Source organism: Xenopus laevis, chromosome 6S, assembly GCF_017654675.1.
Source record: "Xenopus laevis strain J_2021 chromosome 6S, Xenopus_laevis_v10.1, whole genome shotgun sequence".
NCBI classification, from domain to species: Eukaryota; Metazoa; Chordata; class Amphibia; order Anura; family Pipidae; genus Xenopus; species Xenopus laevis.
Window position 1 is genome coordinate 61,844,339 of NC_054382.1, and position 20,531 is coordinate 61,864,869.

At 37.5% G+C, this 20,531-nt stretch overlaps 1 pseudogene; it reads left to right on the forward strand.

Annotated features, from left to right (window-relative positions):
• Positions 1 to 20,531, forward strand: part of LOC108719707 — a 218,233-nt pseudogene that overhangs the window by 153,575 nt on the left and 44,127 nt on the right.

Here is a 20,531-nt window from a genome sequence, read left to right on the forward strand (position 1 = left end):
CATTATTCACATCACATTGTCCTGGGTCCATGCAGGCAGTTTTCTGATTCTCTCAGTAAGCCTTATAGGTTCACTTTCTTCAGGCCTATTGCAGTCGACATCAGGAGTAGGAAAATGTCCTTCATCAAATGGAGCTTCTCCAAAGTCATATCTAATAGAAGCAAGACGACTTGCATTCCATATGTGTCCATCAGACAGTTCATATGTATATGGTCCTCGCTGGCGTCTCACTTCAAGCGGTGTAGTAAATTTAGATTGTCCTTGTTTCAGTATTCCTGGTTTCTTAATTCTGATTAAAGATTCAGGCTGAAAGTGTACTTCTCTTGCACCATGTTTTCTGTCAGTATAAGCCTTGCATTTGGCTTGTTGACGTTACCCAATGTCAGCAGTAGATGATTTGTAGTCACAGTATTTTGTGGAAGTTTGATGTCTGCAACATGTAACTTAGTGTGCATCTGTCTGCCATGTAATAATTCAGCAGGAGATGATTGGGTTGTTGTCTGGCGCATGGCTCTGTGGTTATGTAGGAACTCTGTTGTAAATACTTTCCAAGATTTCCCAGTAAGATTTGCTGTCTGTAGTGCTTCTTTCAGACTTCTGTTGAATCGCTCGATTTCTCCATTTGCTTGTGGTTAATACACTGAAGATTTCCTATGCACAATATTCCTCTCTTTCAGAAAGGATTCAAACTCAAATGAGACAAACTGTGATCCGCTGTCTGATATTAACTCCTTTGGATTACCTTCTCTGCTGAAGACTGTAGACAGAAATGTTATTACTGTAGCTGATGTGATATGAGAAACAAATGCAATTACACTGGTGCTGTAGTAATGAGACCATGAACTAATTGTAGATTTAATGCAGCAAAGAGATCCCTTCCAAGTATAGCAGTACCCTTATTCAAAGTGTAAAAGTCACATTTTGCAGTATTTGATTCAAATTGTACTGGCAAGGAACCAAGCACAGGGATTGGATCATTTAAGTAACTGACCAGTTTCAGGGCAGGTGCAACAAGCGGATCTTTTGCAAAGTATTTCAAGAAAATATCCTTTGGTAGTATAGAAACAGCTGAACCTGTATCAAGCATCAGGTTAATGGAGTGTCAGCAGAAGCAGTATTGACACCGACAATGCATATAAACTTGTCTGGAATAAATGTGTCAGCTTTAGCCACACTTAATACTGTGACATTTGTAGTAGTGACTTCACGAACATCTTTAGCAGAACTACGGCAGATCTTAGTAAAATATCCTACTTTTGTGCATTTGCGGCACCGTTTAGCTTTCGCAGGCCATGTAACATTTGCAGTGTGTTGTGTTCAACCACAGCGAAAGCAGTATTTTCTATTTGTATTCGCTGCACAGTTATGCAGTGTAGGTGAATCCCTTTCATTAGCACTGTATATTGCCTGTGACTGTGCATTATTAGGCCACAGTGCTGAATTCACAGTCTGTACATTCCCAGCAGTTCCCTGACTGAGAGTTTTAGCCTCTGCCACTGCTGTTTCAATTTGACTAGCAAATGTAATAGCCTTTGCGAGGTGAGTTTGTTTTTTCCACTATTTGGTCTCTTGGCATTTCATCTGTTAGATTCCCAAACTCACAGGTAACAACCAGCTCTCTCAAAGCTGCTACAAATTGTTCTGTGGATTCACCATGTGGATACATTGTCCATGTTGGTGCAATTTATATCTTTCAGCAACCACATATATTCTTGGCACAAAAAAGTTCTTTATAGCAGTAACAGCAGTTTCATCAGGTAATGGTAATGTATAGTCCCTCTGCTCCCAGGCAGTGAATAAGTAAAGCACGCTTTCTAGCAGCAGGCATCTCCCCCTAGTCAGCAGCAATAATGTAATTTTCAAACATATGGATCCAAGCAGTAAAAGGTATGGTAAGCTCACCAGGGTTTAGAAGAAATGGTGCAGGCTGCTGCAGAGGTAGAAGAGCCATCTCGTCGTCAATCTGTTATGTTTTGGGTAGCCGAGAATGAGTAGAGTATAACAGTGCTTTATTAGCAGGCTCTCATACAGCCATTACACAACAGTAGCTTTCACTTTTAAGCTGTATGAAGTATGCACAGTATTTATTCTTGAGCACAGTGACATCTACAGGCACACAATAAATATCCTGGAAAAAATAGATGATTATTGGTTACTAAAATTTAATTTGGTGCTTCCTTGATTTATTTTGGTAGCTTGACCTAGCAAGTTCTAATAAAAATGAGGGGGGGGGGATTTCAGTTTGACTAATACTAAATATTATCATTATTTCTTGTTCATTGTTCCATTTATATACCATTGTAGTATAGGAAGGAGTTTCATTATTTGCTGTTAATAAATCTAAACAGAAAAAAACACAATTGCATCAACTATGTTTTATAATTCCCATTTAAAGGCTCAATACAATGAATGTTTCACCTGGGTGCAAAACTGCATCCTACTGCTTTCTTAACAGTCAGCTATGTTTGTAAGTGTATATTCATCAGAGTTTAGTTATTTGCAGTAAAATACTCCTTAGTGCCAGATTTATGACTATGGGAATGGGAGTTAGGCAGAAACAATCTAACACAATCTAAAGAAACACTACTGTAATTTAATGGTTTGTTGGACTAGGTAATTATACCCATTTAGATGTATGGGTCATAGCTACAGGAAACAATGCAGTTCAATTATAGAGTTGGAATACAAAGTGAATTATGATATGTGTTCCCTTTTTTTCTAGGCTAACTTGGCATTGCAAGGAGCCAAATTCGCTGTTGCTCAACATGAACTGAACAACGCACAGAGCCAACTCGATGCCAAACAAAGGGAGTTTGAGGATGTGCAAGCCATGTATTATGCAGCAATGAGTGAGAAGCAAGCACTGCTGAATGATGCAGAAGCATGAAGGCGGAAGATGGTTAATGCAACTGCACTTATTGAAGGACTGGGTGAAGAAAAAGTGAGCAGTAACAATTGAGAAAATTGAGCACAGCTATAAATTACATTTCTAATGCTTAGTCAAGTTATTCTTTATTTTTTCCAAAGTCAGATTTAGCATTAATTTTAGTGTTATTTTTATTTTAATCTTTTTTTGTAAATCATTTCTTCCCTCTCTGTGCTTAAAAAGACAAATAGATGAGATGAGAGACAGGCCAACTTTGCCCTTCCAGTTGTTGCAGAATTACAATTCTCAGTATAATCCTCAAGGGCTGAATGGGACAGCTTAAAGCACCAGAGCAAGACAAAAATGTTGGCCCTCCTCTCTTTTGTGCCACAATCCTAAAGAATAATTTTGTTTTTTTTTACATATATCAACTTGCCAGGCTTTTAGCAACATTCAGGCCTTCAGTTTGATTTTTCATAGGCTTTTACATTTTAGACTGGTGTGCCAGACTTCCTACATTACTTGGAGCACCCCAGTTCTAAGTTCAACCCTGATTTGTTCCTGAAATGTATGGTTACAGTTAATATACCATTGCAGATTTTTTTATAAATCATTACTTATTTTCAGTTATATACTATTCAATGTGACTACATGTTTTAAACTCAATGGCAGAGACTGCTAAAGGCAGCAATTTAAAAAAAACTGTATTAATTTGGAAACAGCTACTCTGTTTAAATAAAAAGCTAAAGAAAAATAAGACCATAAAACACAAATCCCTTTCTTCTAAAGAAGAGCTTTTTATAACAAATATGCAAGTATTCTTATTTAGCTATTTTTTCCCCTACAGGTCTTCTAGTTGAGCAATTAAAATCATTATATTATTATTAACATGTATTTATATAGCGCCAACAAATTAGCACTATAAAGTAAATGAGATTATACAACTATATCACATGAAAATATATACAGTACATAGAACATATGGAGTTACATACATCACAATCAATACCGGTACAAAAGGTGAGGAAGGCCCTATGCAGATAGAGCTTACACGGGAGTAATACACAAGGTGTGGGACTGGGCAAGATCGAATTAAGTGGGTAAGAAATGTGGTACTGTATGTGGTGTTGCGTTTGGTAGTTAAGCAGAGTGAGGGTAGGCTTCTCGAAAGAAGTGCGTTTTAAGAGATTTCTTGAAAGCCGAAAGTTTGGGAGAAAGTCGGACGACCGTGGGAGAGAGTTCCAGAGGAGAGGGTGCAGCCCTTGCAAAGTCTTGAATACAAGCATGTGAGGAGGCAATGAGAGAAGAGTTGAGTAACAGGTCAGTAGAGGAGCATAGTAAGTGGTTGGGTGATTATATAGAGATGAGTTCAGAGATGTAGGGTGGGGCAGAGTTATGAAGTGCTTTGAATGTCATGACATGATTTAATAAGTGACTGGATATGAGGAGTGAATGACAGGGCAGAATCTAGGATAACCCCAAGGCTTGGGGAGAGGGGGTGATAGTGGAATTGTTAGCTATGATGGATACTTCCGGGATGTTACTGGCAGGAGGAGACGCGAGTTAGGAGTTCTGGGTTAAGATCAGGAGATGAGAGATAGATCTGAGTATCGTCAGTATAGAGGTGGTAGTGGAAACCATACAAGTTGATTAATTTGCGAAGGGAGGAAGAATGGAGGGAGAATAGGTGCCAGGACAGAGCCTTGAGGAACCCCAACAGAAAGAGGTAAGGGAGAAGATGCTACTCTGTTGTAGGAGACACTGAAGGAACGATTGGTGATGTAAGAAGAGAACCAGGACAGGGCTCTGTCACGAAGGCCAAGCGAATGGAGGGACTGGAGGAGGAGAGGGTGATTTACAGTGTCAAATGCAGCTGAGGGATCAAGCAGTATTAGTAGCTTTAGCCCCAAGGTCATTAGTTAGTCGGGTCAGGGCAGTTTCAGTGGAGTGTTGTGGTTTAAAACCAGATTGTAGGGGGTCCAGCAGGTTATTGTCAGAGAGGAATGAGGTTAGTCAGTTGTAGACTAGGCGCTCAAGTAGTTTAGAGATGAAAGGTAGCAGAGAGATAGGTCGGAGGTTGTCAGGATTGGAGGGATCAAGAATGGGGGTGACAAGAGCATGTTTTAGTTGAGAAGGAACAGTCCAGTTGAGAGCGAGAGATTAAATAAGTTAGTTAAGGCTTTGATTAGACAAGGATTGGTATTGCAGAGAGGTTTTGAGGGAATTGGATCAAGCAGGCAGGTGGTATGGTGAGAAGAGGCTTTGAGACTTCCTCATCAGTGACAGGGGTGAAGGAGCACAGGAGAGACTGGGTAGTGTGGAGGGAGGGTGGTGGAAGTCTAGGGGGGTTGAGTAGTGTGATGTCCCTTCTGATAGTGTCAATTTTGCAGTGCAAAAAAGGAAAATATATTCAAATATAAAAACATAATAGGGTCTAGATTATAACTAGAAAATTGTAGATGACCATGCAATATATTGATTGTGTTAGCAGTCTATTGCCCCATGTATGGTACTAAAACAGTCACCTATCTAATGTTTAATTGTAGATTTTTGAAATGTAGATCCACTAGGAGGATGACAGGGGCTGAATGATCACATGAGTTAAAAAGGGGGTTTTTCCTAAATGACCAGTTTATTGCTTGTTAGGTAGAAAACTGTATCCTAGGCAGGATGATTAAGAGTCACTTGGCCTCAAAACATAGTGTGCATGTAAAAGCTAGTTCTCTTTTTTAATTTTTTCTTGCATTTTTTAAACTTTTGTATGTATTATTATACCTTTGGCAGAGATAAGTACATGGAAATACTTTAAATATTTTGTTATTCCTTAGCATTATGTTCCTTGCTCTTCTTTGTTTGAGGTGCAGGGACCATATCATGCAAGCCAAGAATACACTGACTAGGCCAGGAGCCAGTGTTATCAATTATATTAGTTTAGAGGAAGCATCTGTCTTGTCAGCAAATGAAATATTAAAAGGTAGAAAAATGTCTTAGAGGAACAAAAAAAAGTAGGTATTATGAATATGAAAAATACACTAAATTAATTTTATGGCACTTCACACAATGATCACTTTAGTGTAATGGCCATCTAAAACATAGGAAGGCTGATTTTATTCTATATACTAAACTTATTACTTTAGTTTGAACCAATGGATTGTAAAATTTTATTGATTATAGGCAAATATTTAAAAACAACATTTTAAAATCCAGCCATATTGATAATGGAAATCATGCAGAAAAAAAAGCTTATTGTGCACATCAAGCTACAGTATTTCTTCATTCTGTCTATTCAAGGGAAAATAAATGGAAGGGAATCAAGTCAGGTGCCTAAGATTTATGGTAATCATTGTGTAATGTGACAGAGATTTGATGTTTTCGTGGATGAGTTTTCAGTGTTCTTTCTCGTTGTTTTAGACTATTACTAAAAAAAAGCTAGAGCCATCTGTGGTTTTATATTCCTCTCTAGATATAATTCTGCCAGGCATTGTATAATGCATTTTAACCTATTTTAATTCATGTTTCCATATGTTATTTCATCAGTGTATTCCTTTCATTCTGCTGTACTTGATTTCCTCTCCCCTTTGCCTGCACAAATTGTAATATTCCCATTGTTCATGGGAAAGGAAGACAGTTTGAGTCTCATGTCTGCCTGTCAGGACTCAAGGCTTTTTCTTAAAGCACAAGTAGACATCCACGGCTAAATTTATTAATCTCTGCTCTATCATTTCTCACTTGGTTATGAACTGTGGGTATTAGTAATAAACGATGTACTGTATAGAAGAAAGAAGGGGAGCTAACTGGTTTAAAGCAGTTGTGTATCGAAACAAATAATGCACATGAATAACAAAGTTCTGGGGGGGGAGGGTAAAAAAGATAAAGGGGGGGGGAGAGTCCAAGTACTCCAAAGATCAGATACAAATTTTCAATACACCAAGGGTCCAACAAATGTTCCATGTGGGGTGCTGCCTCCTTAATCTGCTGATCCCAAGCAGGCAAAGTCTACAAATAAGCATAAAAGAAGGGACGTGCTCCCATTGTGTCAAATTGTATCAGCACCTTTATTCAAATAAAGATATATTGCACTTACAATTTAGCAGAGAATTATCACTTTCACTAATGGCAATAAAGCACAAGAGTAAAAATTTAAATGACTCATTTTTCATTCCGCCTTAGAACTACCAGTTAGTGGATCTGTCAGAAATAGCAATGTTCCTATCATGCTGATTTTTAAACAGTGGTTTGAACAACAGTATGTAGAATTAGTAATAAGTCAGCTGCCTCTCTGTCAAGACTGCAAATATTTCCAGGGTTCCTTGCAGCACAGTTAATCTCAGAACCTGCAAGGCATTCTGGAAAATTGGGTCTGGCCTGGGTTCTGCTATACTTGTTCAAGAGGCAAGAGAAGTAGCGTGGGGATAGAAAAATACTTTGCTTTCAATACCAAATATATTTACAACTAATTTTAAAACCACTGAAAATGTTCAATTAATATTAATGGTACACAACCGCTCTAATTTTTAGTACGTAGTATTTAATAGTATAGTAATAGTGCTGGTCAACTTCTTGCTGCTCTGTGCCTTAAGCTTTTCACCGTGAAGGCCATCTCCCATAGACTCCATCATAATACCAAATAATTAAAATGATTTCCTTTTTCTCTGTAACAGATCTTTGTACTTGATCCTAACTAAGATAATAATTAATCCTCAGTAGAGGCAAAACAATTCTATTAGGTTTAATTAATTAATTAATTAATTAATTAATTAATTAATGATATGTGTTTAAATGATTTTTAGTAGACTTAGAGGGTTATGGCTTAATTTCCTAAACATTCAGATAGAAAATTGTACAATGGGGAAAATGCTGGACAAATTCATCCAACAATTCGAATTGTGTGACTTTTTTGGATTGTCATCCGAAAAAGTTTTTGGATTACCAAACAAAGATCAGTGTCAAACTTCTCAACAATCATGATAGCAAAAAACATGTTCCAAATGTAAAAGGGACCATCTGCCATTGACTTTTTTATGGTTTTAGCTGGAGTATTTTTGGATTTTAATTTTAATCAGCTTTGAGGTATAATAAGTCTTTAAAAATCTGAAATATTTTTCCCCCTAAAAATTTTAGGCTTTCCCCTTTAAAACTTGACCAGAAAAAATTTAGTTTTAATAAATAACTGCCTTAAAGTTTGGTGATACACATTACGGATAGATCCCTTAGCATTAATGAAAACAGGTCCTATACCTGTACCAATAAAATCGTATGAAATGAAATTTGTGAGATTTACTGCACTTATTTTGTATGCTTATAAACACTGTCCCAACTGATATCTCTGTACCACACAATGGTTAGTTTATAACTGGGACATGTTATATATACTAGTAGAGGTGGTGGATCAGAAGATGTGGAGTTTAAGGCTAGGGCCAGATAGAGCAGAAATCAGCCTGCTGAAACCCACAGGCCGATTTAAGCTCTTCACCACTAAAAGTATCGTCTTCTTCTGTTTGTGTCCAGAAGCCTTGTGTCAGCTCCGGCGCAAACACAATTGGCAGATTTCAGCTCGAAATGCAAAGTCTTGCGTTTCTTTGCCGAAATCTGTCAGAAGAAGAGGATGCTGATTGCAGTGAGGGCTGAAATCAGCCTCTGGATTTCAGCATTCTGGTTTAGGTTTAGTTTTAGGAGCTGCTGCAGTTCCAATCATTTATAATTTCTGTATAGATAAAATGAACAATAGAACAGTGGCCATACTGTGTATGTCAACTTGTATGATATCTGTTGGTTCACAGCTAGATCAGTTAGATATTGTAAAGTCTCAGCCAGTATATAACCACATGTAGCCATTCATATATTAAAGGGGACCCGTCACCCAAACAAATTATTCATAATCCTATTTTATCACATTAGTAAAGCAAAATGAACTTTAATTACACTATATAAATTATTTAAATCTTGTTTCCTTCAGTCTGGGAACTCGTAATTATAGCAAGCAGGTTGGAGCCATTTTGTGGACACTGTTATTAAGACAAGTCTTGTATCATCTCAGAATCTTGTTTGTGCACCAGAATGGGGGACCTGATGTCCATCCCCATGCCCTGGCTACACAATTAAATGGTGAAGAGACAGGGGGGAACGTGGGGAGAGCAGTGACATCTAGGAAGTGCTGAATGGAAAGTGAAAGTAATTGTCTGCCCCACCTCTATGCCCAGGGCATAGAGGAGGGGCAGACAATATTTGATTGACAGCTGAGATTTTTAAATGAGCTTACAACAGCTATGAATGCTTTAATAAAAAAATAGAAATTGGATTTCATGTTTAATTTGAAAAGGACTTTTATTATACAGATTTTTGTGTCTGGGTGACAGGTCCACTTTAATGGTGGACATGAGTATGGGTGAGTAAACTTTTTTGCCTGTTACAGTTTCAAAGTGAAATTTGTGTTTGTTTGTGTTATGGCAAAAAATGCAGGAACAACTCCAATGCCATTTGAATTTCTCAATGTAGTTTTTTTGGTAGTAAAAACTAGCGATGCCGCATGTTAGCCTTTAGAAAATTTTCCATGGTTTTGTGAATTTTTCAGCTTGTCGAAGCAGGCCAGTGTGCTCATCACTAAAAAAAAAAGTCCTGGAGTTGCACCACCATTTGCCTCATTGTTAAACATATGTTGATCTCAAGATCTATGGCTGAAATTTCCTGATCACAGCAACTACCTCTCTTTGACAACTGTAGCAGCAGTTTTAGACTAATGTAGCTAATGTAGCTAATGTTATATTCACTGTAAACTGGGTTTGCCTCAGACAGCCAATAATTTGTCTTTTGTTCTGTACATTCTCACTTAAAAGGCATTTTCCTGTTGATATTAATGGATATGAATAATTTAAACTTGTACACTCAGTAAACACAGATATTTTTTAATCATACACTTGTATAGCCAGAAGCACAAACATTGTAAATTCCATCAAAAAACTGTTCTGTGATGATAAATATGTGATGTATTCCAAAGTTAGTTTACATGTAGTGCTACTAGCTACTGTACACACACACATTGCTACTCTCTGGTTGTAGAGGCTTTATGAGATTGCAGACTGCATCAGAAATAGCTGATTAAATGCTGTAGCAGCATAATATAAGAATATCTAATATCAGTGTAGATTTGCATCTTGCTAGAAGCAAGTCTGAGTGGGTACTTAAGGTTCAATAAAGTATGGAAAAGAAGTCAAAACTGTTTTTTGTATTATGAAAGAAAATGTAATTCTAAGCAAGTATCCAGTATACATTAATTATTTGCAAATGTAATTAAAATGTTACTGAAAGCAATATTTTCTCTTGTTCTGATTCTCAGAACAATGTAGCTGGAGTCAGGTCTCCCTTAGGTCTGTTAATCAGCTGGCTTGCAACATTGTCTCAGGAGTCAGAGCTAGAACTGCAGAGAATGTAAGCAGCCAGACTGATAACTACTTTCAATGGCAATACAATTTACAAATAACTTCAAAACTGTTGAGATGTTTAATTAATGTATACAGAAAAGTCGTTTAGAATCAAATTTTATTTTAATACAGAAAAACTTATTGGAGAACTATTTAAGTTTCCAAAGCTAAATAAATAAAACCCATTTTAGGCAAACTGACTGGATTTATTGCAGGGCAGTTTTTACATTCCCTATCCCTATCTTTTTCACCTCAGTGCATTGGGCTGGTACAAAAGTCTAAAACATAATGCATACCATTTTTAGCCTACTTCTTTAGTTAGGCTTTAGTTTTCCTTTAAGGTCAAGATAGCTGCAGGAAACATATTCATGCATTTATTAATTTTAAAAAAATTTAATCTTATCATTTGGCAATTGGTATAAAATGATTCCAGGAGTAATAACAAAAGAGCAGGGTTTTTTAGGGCTTTGGGATAGCTATGAAATCTTTGTTGTTTAATAACAGTGAAAATATATATGAGCTGGGTTGGATCTGTTCAATGCAAACATATCTTGCTAATTATACAAGTGCTTAGAATAATTAATTGGAATGCACAGTAGCTGCATTAAAAGCAGCTCCCAGACACATGATATGTAAAAAGTAAAGCAAGTAAACAAATGATTGCAAGAAAGCCGCATGTAAGGGTCTGTTGCCACTTGATCTAGTAAATGTCATTGGTGAGCAAGTTGAAACTTGATATATATGGATCAATAAGTTTTCATATTACAGTCACCAATTGCTGTACTGTGACAGACAAGGCAAATAGTAAAATAAGTTGCACACTGCTTTGCAGGACTGTATAATGGGGATAAATCAACTATGTGTGACTGACTATGCTATACATATTATTTAAAATATAATTGGATTTAAGTGAGGAATAAAAAATATGAACTTAGCTAAAATCAAAAGAATGTTTTAAGTTGTATTTTTGGAGAAAGGATTAAAATAAGATTAAAGGGGTAGGTTCTGGGTGTAGTTATCAGAAGGTTTTTCTTTCTATTAGTTTAATTTTCACAGCATTTATAGGCTCACAAGTCACAATTGCTACTTGGAAAAAGATCATCCTAGCCTCTGAGTCCGTGCTGAGACGATTTCATGCCTTATCTTGCCTCAGCATTTGCTGCCAGTAGGAACTGCTGAGAGTACTGAAATGGATCACCTACTGCAATAATATTGTATCCAGGATTCCTTGCTGATTTGAATTAAACTGGTATCATTGCGTAAATGTAAAACAAAATAAATAAATAAAACATAAAAAGAGCTGGAAATCTCCAGTATGCTCCCATTCAGATTATGGATTTTCATTCATACAGCAAGGGGGTTATTTATCAAAATCCAAATTTATCAGATTTTTTAAAAAAAAAAAGTCTGACCAAACTAGAATCCACGGTTTTGCCCATATTGTCACATAAAAACTGTGACTTTTTCGGATTGTCGCTCGAAAAATCTGATTTTTTTTAAGATTTGACTACCAAAAAGCCCACATTTTTTTGTGAAATCTGTGGAAAAGTTCAAAATGTTTGGATTACCGTACAAACCCCAGTGCAAACAATAATATATTCAAATTGCAAATATGACCTCTGCCATTGACTTCTACAGGACTGTGACAGGTTGACAATGGAGTATTTTCTGAGTTTTTTAGCATTCAGACTTTAATAAATAACCCCCAAATGTAACGTTGCAGGGCTAAGTCCAGTTATAAAAAAAGTGGTATGTTGTGGTCAAACCTTCAAACAAGATGACTAGATTTGAAACGCTGAAGGTTCAGGCATATACAAAAATGTGTCAGAATGACTTTAAGGGGCATATTTATAAAGGGTCGAATTTCAAATTGAAAAAACGTTGAAATTCGAATTCACAAAGACCAACCAAAATTAAGTCGAAGGTTTTTTTTGGTTGGATAGGTCCACTTTCAAACAAATAGGTCCGTATTTGGCCAAATTCGAGTTGTACGAATAGAAGAAATAGCGCATTCGATCAAATTCGATTCAAAGTTTTTCTTTGATTTTTCAAAGTCCACAATTGACTCCAAATGGGTTCTAGGAGGTCCCCCATAGGCTAAAACAGCAATTCAGCAGGTTGTAGATGGCGAATGGTCAAAGTTGAATTTTTAAAGAGACAGTACATGATAGATTTTGATATTCGAATTTTTTTCAAATCTAAATCAAATCTGGACTATTCCCTAGTTGAAGTACACAAAAAATAGCTTGAAATTCAAATTTTTTTCATTCAAAGATTCACCTCGACCCTTAATAAAGCTGCCCCCCAAAGGTGCATTGAAATTAATGTAATGCAAAAATAGTATAAGTTCCTTTGTTGTTCCCAAGATGTAGCTACTGCACACACTGCTACTGCTGTGATCTGATCTGTTTCATCTGTTATTTAATTGTGGAATGAGATGTTGGGACATGGAAAGCTAAATATCTGTATTAGTGCACAGTTTTATTATTTATTATAGTTATATATCACGGTACAGTTTTATTGTCAAAAGAAAACTATACCCCCAAAATGAACACTTAATCAACAGATAGTTTACATCATATTAGGTGCATATTAAAGAATCTTACTTAAATCTTGTAAATCTTGCCATTTTACATCTCTTGCCTTGAACCACCATTTTGTGATGGTCTGTGTGCTGCCTTAGAGATCACCTGACCAGAAATACTGCAACTCTAACTGTAACAGGAAGAAGTGTTGAAGCAAAAGACAGAACTCTGTCTGGTAATTGGCTCATGTGACCTAACAAGTATGGTTTGTTGGTATGTTTGTGTGCACAGTGAATCATACGATCCCAGGGGGCGGCCCTTATTTTTTTTTTAAATGCCAATTTTCTTTTATGATTACCCAATTGCACATACTACTAGAAAAGTATATTATTATGAAAATGAGTTTTATGCAATATCTTTTTACAGAGACCCACATTGTTTGGGGGTATCATTTTTCCTTTAAAGAGAAAAAGGAAATCTTTTTAAAAATATATAATTATTTTCCTATTATGGACTTTCTAATAACAGATTTCAACATAAGGGATCCCATTACTGTATTTTGTATAATAGGATAATTTTTCTGTATTTCAAGGAATCATGGATAGCCACCATAAATAACATGTGTGATCCATTTTTGGGTCCATTTATGATTAATCATTAAAGACCTAGAAGGGACACATAAATCCATAAAAATGTTATATAATCATATAGATCTTTTTGAAAACCTCTATAAGTTTCTGTTTACACAGTGATAGTGGGAACTGCTAAGCTAGTGTTGCATGTGATCTAAGTATTGAATTCACAAACATGAATTCACATTCACATTCAGTGGGCTTGCTAGTATTACTCAGTGTGTCTTATAACATTTATATAGTGTTGGAGCAGCAGTTTCATGCAGTATTTACATGTGAGAGATGCAGGTGGGTTTTCGTCTTGGAATCTGAGCTGCAGACTCTAAAAGGGGGAACTTGCAGCACCGAGGGCAGTGGTAAACAAGGGGGAGGGAAGGAGGCTCACAGAGCAATCATTGGCAGGGGCCAGTGTAGCGGGGATAGAGAAGGGGCAGTGGAGGCTAATCAGTGAGGAAGGTTTATGACAGTCAAGAGGGGAAGTAGGGGACAGAAGGATAGGGGGCTGGGCCATAGCTCATCCAAACCAACAGATTCAACATTTTGGTTGAAGATGCTGGGGAGGACTGCTCTGCACTGGTGTGTATGGAGCAGGCTGAAGCTCAATGCACCCTGGGAGGCAGTGTCTCTTATATGGGTGGTGGGGGGAGTGCAAAGAGGGATTGGCTGGTTTTAGTTATATGGGATTCAATTTTTAGAAAGGTGGATAGGGTAATCTGCTGTAAGGACCCTTCACGCCGAACAGTTTACTGCTTGCCTGGTGCTAGGGTTCGGCATGTGGTGGAATGAGTGGACAGATTATTGGGAGGGACTGGAGAAGACCCAGCGGTCTTGGTACACATAGGTACCAATGATAAAGTTAAAGGAGGTGGTGAAGTTATGAAGTTGAGGGTGAGGAATTCCAAGGTATATTTCTCAGAGATATTACCTGGCTAAGAGATTGGAATAGGGAGGAGGGTTTTGTCGAACTTGTATGATTTCTCAATCAGCTACAGGCTCTTTGCTAGGGATGGGCTGCACCTCAATGATGACGGAATAGCTGTTTTGGGGGAAAAGATGGCTAGACGGTTGAAGGAGATTTTAAACTAGGCATGAGAGGTGAGGGTTTAAAAAAGGATTCAGTGGAAGACGAAGTAGTTGGCAAAGGAAGGGAAATGGGGTGGAGATTTGGTTGGGGGTACTGTTAAGGATATGGAGGACCACATGTCATATGTTCAATATGGTACCAGTATTAAATGTATTTAAATGTATTATTAAATGCAGGAAGTCTGACTGGAAAAATGGGTGAGCTGGAGGTGCTGGCGTGAAAATATGATGTGATTGGTGTGGCCAAAACATGGCTGAATGAGTTGCATGACTGGGCAGTTAATATCAGTGGCTATACTTTGTTTCAGAGGGACATAGGCAATAGAAAAGAAGCAGGTGTATGTCTGTTTGTTAGGCAGAATTTAAAAGCAAATATAAAGGAGGAGGTAATGTAGAAAATTAGGGGGCGGGAGCACCGATTTTAAAGTCCAGCAAATTAATTGTAGGAGTATGCTATAGACCCCCTAATGTAAGTGAGCAGGAGGAGGCTAAGCTCCTGTTGCATGACAATTTTATGGCAAAAAACAGCAATCTGGAAGGCAAAGAAAGGAAACAAGGAGTGCATTGCGCTGAGGCTGAATCTAACCCCAAAAAGTTTTTCCAAGTATATTAAGTGAAAGAGTGTTGCTCCTTTAAATAATGGTACCATTATGGTTGTAACAGATACAGAAATGGCAAATGTGCTAAATCAGTTCTTTTCTTTAGTGTATACAATAGAGGAGTCAGAGTTCCAAGGCTCACATCATAGCTCAGCTCAATCTAGTCAGTGGCTGACTCAGGATAGGATTCATAAAGCTTTAATAAAAATTAATGTAAACAAGGTGCCAGGGCCAGGTGGCATACACCCCCAGGTTCTAAGAGAGTTTATTTCAGTTTTAAACCAGCCCTTATTTGTGATTTTCTCTGATTCATTTTCATCTGGTATGGAATGGTATGGTATGGTATGGATTGGGAAAAAAGCAGATGTCATTCCAGTATTTAAAAAGGGATTGCGATCTCAGCCTGGCAATTATAGGCCAGTAAGTTTGACATCTGTGGTGAGCAAATTATTTGAAGGCTTGTTAAGGGATCACATCTAAAATGTTGTCCTAGTGCAGGGATCCCCAACCTTTAGAACCCGTGAGCAACATTCAGAAGTTAAAGGAGATGGGGAGCAACACTAGCATGAAAAATGTTCTTGGAGTGCCAAATACAGGCTGTGATTGGCCATTTAGTAGCCCCTATGTGGATTGTCAACCTACATTGAGGCTCTGTTTGGCAGTACACCTGGTTGTAATGCAGCCAAAACTTGCCTCCAAGCCTGGAATTAAAAATAAGCACCTGCTTTGAGGCCACTGGGAGCAACATCCAAGGGGTTGGAGAGCAACATGTTGCTCACGAGCTACTGGTTGGGGATCCCTGTCCTAGTGAATGCCATTTGGATTAAATATTTAGAAGGGATTTTTTAGAGTGATAACTGTGAAGATTTGATTTTTTCCCCCTGAATTAGTTGTACAGGTTAATACAATAGATAGCTGAGGCAAATTGTAAAGGCTTTCAATGGGGTTTTTTGCCTTCCTCTGGAAGCAGTTAGGCAGGTTAAAATAGAGTTAAAAGGTTGAACTTGATGAACCTGTGTCTTTTTTCAACCTAACATATTATGTTACTATGTTATCCATCCAATGCATACAATATAGTAGGCACCCCTAGCTTATGCTGAGAATTATTCTTCACAAAGCTGATGTAGGTGAAGATATTTACATCACATTTACAAAGCACACAGTCGTAAATAAGCAGGTCAGGAATCTGCAGTTTGTCTATGATAGGAAATCCAAGCAGGCTGTCACCTAGCACAAGCAGTAGCAGCGTCTGTATCAATCAACCCACTGTGCAGTCACAGGAGAGAACCTCCTTTCTCCCTCTTCTAAATTTACTTGTGCAGTACTCTGGAAAGTTCCTACCGCTGCTGTGACAAATAAAAACTTAAAATACATTATAATAAATCCGCTGTTTTGATCCAGAGGAAGGCAAAAACCAAGCCTGAAGCCACTACCAATTATGCCTCAAGAGGGAAAAATATTCCTTCCTGACCCCAATGGCGATCCGAAACATTTCCTGGATCAAGCATTTGACATTCATTTAACTTGAATAATAACATGCAAACTCCCTCATGGTTATACTGTATAACAGTACAAAAACCATAATATAACAGTACATGCAGGGATACATCCACCTTTGATTATTAATAGATAATATGAGAACATAAAGAGAAAATCCTGACATTTCACAAAATATGTAAAATAGGGAGGGTGTTTGGGATGTTTCTACCTCCTCAGAAAATAAGGAAGTGAACTGCTTCTTCCCCTGACATGACATCCCTGTCGTTTTCTGCCCCAGCCTGGCTTTTCCCAGCCTTAACTCATTCCTTCTCATCCAATCACTGCTACATCTGATTCTGCCAATCTGTAAATATAAACCAATTTAATCTGGCTGCTGTTCATTCGAATCCCTTTTCATGCAGCCCCTGCATTTATAGCTCCAGGGCTTTCCTTTTTGTGTCACTTCTGACAACAGGACATATTCATTCATTCTCACTGTCAATTCTGAATTTGCTGGTTCCAAAGGCACACACCAAGGGGCAGATTTACTAAGGGTCGAAGTGAATTTTCGAAGTTAAAACTTAGAATTTCAAACTATTTTTTTGGTACTTCGACCATCGAAAAGGCCTAATTTAAATGCATTATATTTAAGAAAGGGTTTATGCTATAACCAGCTCTAGCAGTATCTAACTATGCTGATGCAGAGTAGGACAGTTGGCGTTGGGGCAGCACTTCTTTGCATGGCCCATCTCTTCTAGCACCAAACTCCTCTGCCCCCTGACTTCTTGATTTTAAACAAGATTCCAATTTAGGATCTGAACCTTATCTCTGTGCTTGTTGACAATGCTACTATCGGTGAATGGAATCTTCAAGGACTTCCAAATGATGACCTTTCCATCCAGAATGGAATAGTCACCAAGGCATCCCGATTTCATTTGTTGATTGACTGACAAGGACAAGGAAAAATATGGGTCAAAAACAAGGAAAAAAACAATGAACTACAGGTATGGGCAAGCAAAAACATCAACTTTCTGCATTATATGCTTCAAGATTGTAATTGCTACAATTAATCAGATTTTTGTTGTCAGTAACTGCAGTGAAACCCCTGCTTTCGAAATGCACCCTTTCTTTATTTTCTCAGCTATATCCTTCTCTTATGTTATACTTACAAATGTTATGCCTGCAGCTCTGTAATTAAAGTTAAATGGTTATTGCCCATATGCTGTTAATAAATTGAATGGGAAGTTATAAACATAAATACCCACTTATAATTGTATTTTTCTTTCCTGTTTAGCAAATACAATCTAGTTTAGTCATAAGACTATAGTAATATGGAGAAGTTTGCTAGGCTGTGGAAGAAAATTATAATTTTAATATTTTAACTTAATGTGTGCAGGTAACTTCCCTGAACAACAAGTATTAAAAACTCACCAAGAAGACTGTCTTTCATTGGCGAGACCTCTCCTAATAGAAGATGTCAGAGAGGAACTTGATCCAGTGCTAAACAATGTTCTGGAGATGAATTTTATTAAATCTGGATCCACTTTCAAGGTAAAACAAATATACATTTTCATTAACAATATATTAATCTTGCATGTTACAACTAAAGAACAAAGCATAACATCAAGAGGGCATTACAGAACATGTAACTGTAACAAAATCATGTTTGTTTGTCAACAATACACAGGCAAAAAAAAACCCCACAATGATTAGGATAAACGTTGTGTGTTTTCTGAGTTATTAAGCTTTTATTCAGCAGCTTTCCAGTCTGCAATTTCAACAACCTGGGTGCTAGGTTCAAAATAAACCTAGCAACCATGCACTAATTAATACAAGACTGAAATATGAATCAGAAAGTTATTGAATAGAAAGATGAGTAATAAAAAGTAGCGATAACAATACATTTGTAGCCTTACAGAGCATTTGTATTTTAGATGGGGTCAGAAGAAAAAGGCGTACAAAATAAAAAAGACCACTTGAAAGGTTGCTTAGAATTGTTATTATGACATACTCAGGGTCGGACTGGGGGCCCGGGGCCCACTGGGACTGCTGCCTCAGGGCCCTCCTCTGCCACACGTGTGCAGCAAGCGCACTGAGGTTTTGCAGCTGGAGAAACACACGGTATGGATCTGGGCTGGCAGGTCCCACCAAGTTTTTTCCTGGTGTCCCGCCAGCCCAGTCCGACCCTGGACATACTAATAGTTAATTCACAGGTAAACCACCCTCTAATGGTATTACAAACACAATCGGAGACCCATGGATTACAAAAAGCAACTTGTGGCCACCTTGCTGTGTCTGAGCAGAGATGATCTTGTTTCCCTAAATGATGATAGTTGAAATGAAACTTAAATCAAAGAGCTTACCTTTGACTGAATTCAGAATTCAAGCTTGGATTTACTCAAAATGATATAGCAAAAAGTAAATGAAAATAAAAATACTTATACTGCATTTATATACTGTATGTAAGATCTGTGGAAGGGCCACATAGTATCAGACCAGGAGTGGAAATGGGTAGCACACTGAAGATAGTGTAATGAATGTAATTCTTGTTTGTATTTTTAGGCTGACAAATGTATGTTGTGTTTGTGGCAGATTGATAACTAACTTGCCCTCATTTACTATGTATGTAAGACAACCCTGCTATCCTGTCTCTAAATTTGGACAATGCCCACTAAGTACAATAAAGACAAGTTGTGCTACCTGGAATGAGGATGTTACATCATGTCTGACTGAATACATAATCTTTATTTTAGGTTAAAGTTGGATATAATGAGGATGATGTAATAAAGGGATTTGCACTTTATATAACCATAACATTGGTATTTCCAATTTCCAGCTTATTCTCCAGAAATCAGCACAAAGACAGCTGTCATTGACTTTACCATGAAAGGGTTGGAAGAGCAGCTTCTTGGGTGGGTCATTCTTACAAAAAAGCAGGTATGAATACGAGTTTCATAAACATGGTCTTATGGCTGCAAATATGATTGGATAATAATAGGCGTATGTGCAGGCCATTGAGAGAGGGCCACATCAACTAGCTGATGTGCCCCTTCCTCTGACTGTATTTTTAAACTGTCCAATTGATAATTGCCTGATTTTTAGCTAGCTATCTATAGATAGACTTTCGGTATGTCCCATAAATTAGTTTGAAGGGGCAAATTCACAGCCAGTTGTCCCTGTGTTTGACCAGCCTTTATCTTACAGATCATCTGATTATCGGAAAACTGCATGTATTCGTGTCCCTAAGTATCTTATTAAATGATCTGGTAACTCTGGTAACTGGCTTACTCTCATTGGTAAATTAGCCACAGACATTTCAAACTGCACTGTAGTAAATATTAACAGGACCATGGGTGTGATATTGTCAGTATATATAGAAAGAAACCTATTTTTGATTAGGTTTAACAAGTATTTGCAAGGAAGTTTTTGGAAGGAATTCCCATTAAACCTTTATTAAATAAAGATAGCACTGGCAAACTGATTGACCAACTTTACCTGAAATTGCAGTACAGCTACTGCAATGCTTTCCAGTACCCTACCATGCAGAGAAATGTCAGCTACATCAGAAGGTTTCTCTGCAGATTTACAAAGCAGTCTGCACTTTGTTGCAAGTCTACCTGAAGATTAAACTTCTAACTTATAATTATCTCCGAGGGCACTTGCAATGCAGTGGGTACACTTAGTGGCATATTTATTATGCTGTGTAAAAAATGGCAGGATAATATACCACACATTACCAGGCTCTGCTGTGTAAAAAGCGCATAAAATTTTTTACGTGTTTTTTCTTAGAGTGACTTCCACCAGAAGCAATGTAAAATAACGGTGGCAAATCTGCTGTTTGCATGGTGTAAAAATTACACACACCATGCAATATTTTATACAGCTTTTTACAAATTTTTTTGGCAAAAAAAAAAATGTTTTACACAGCA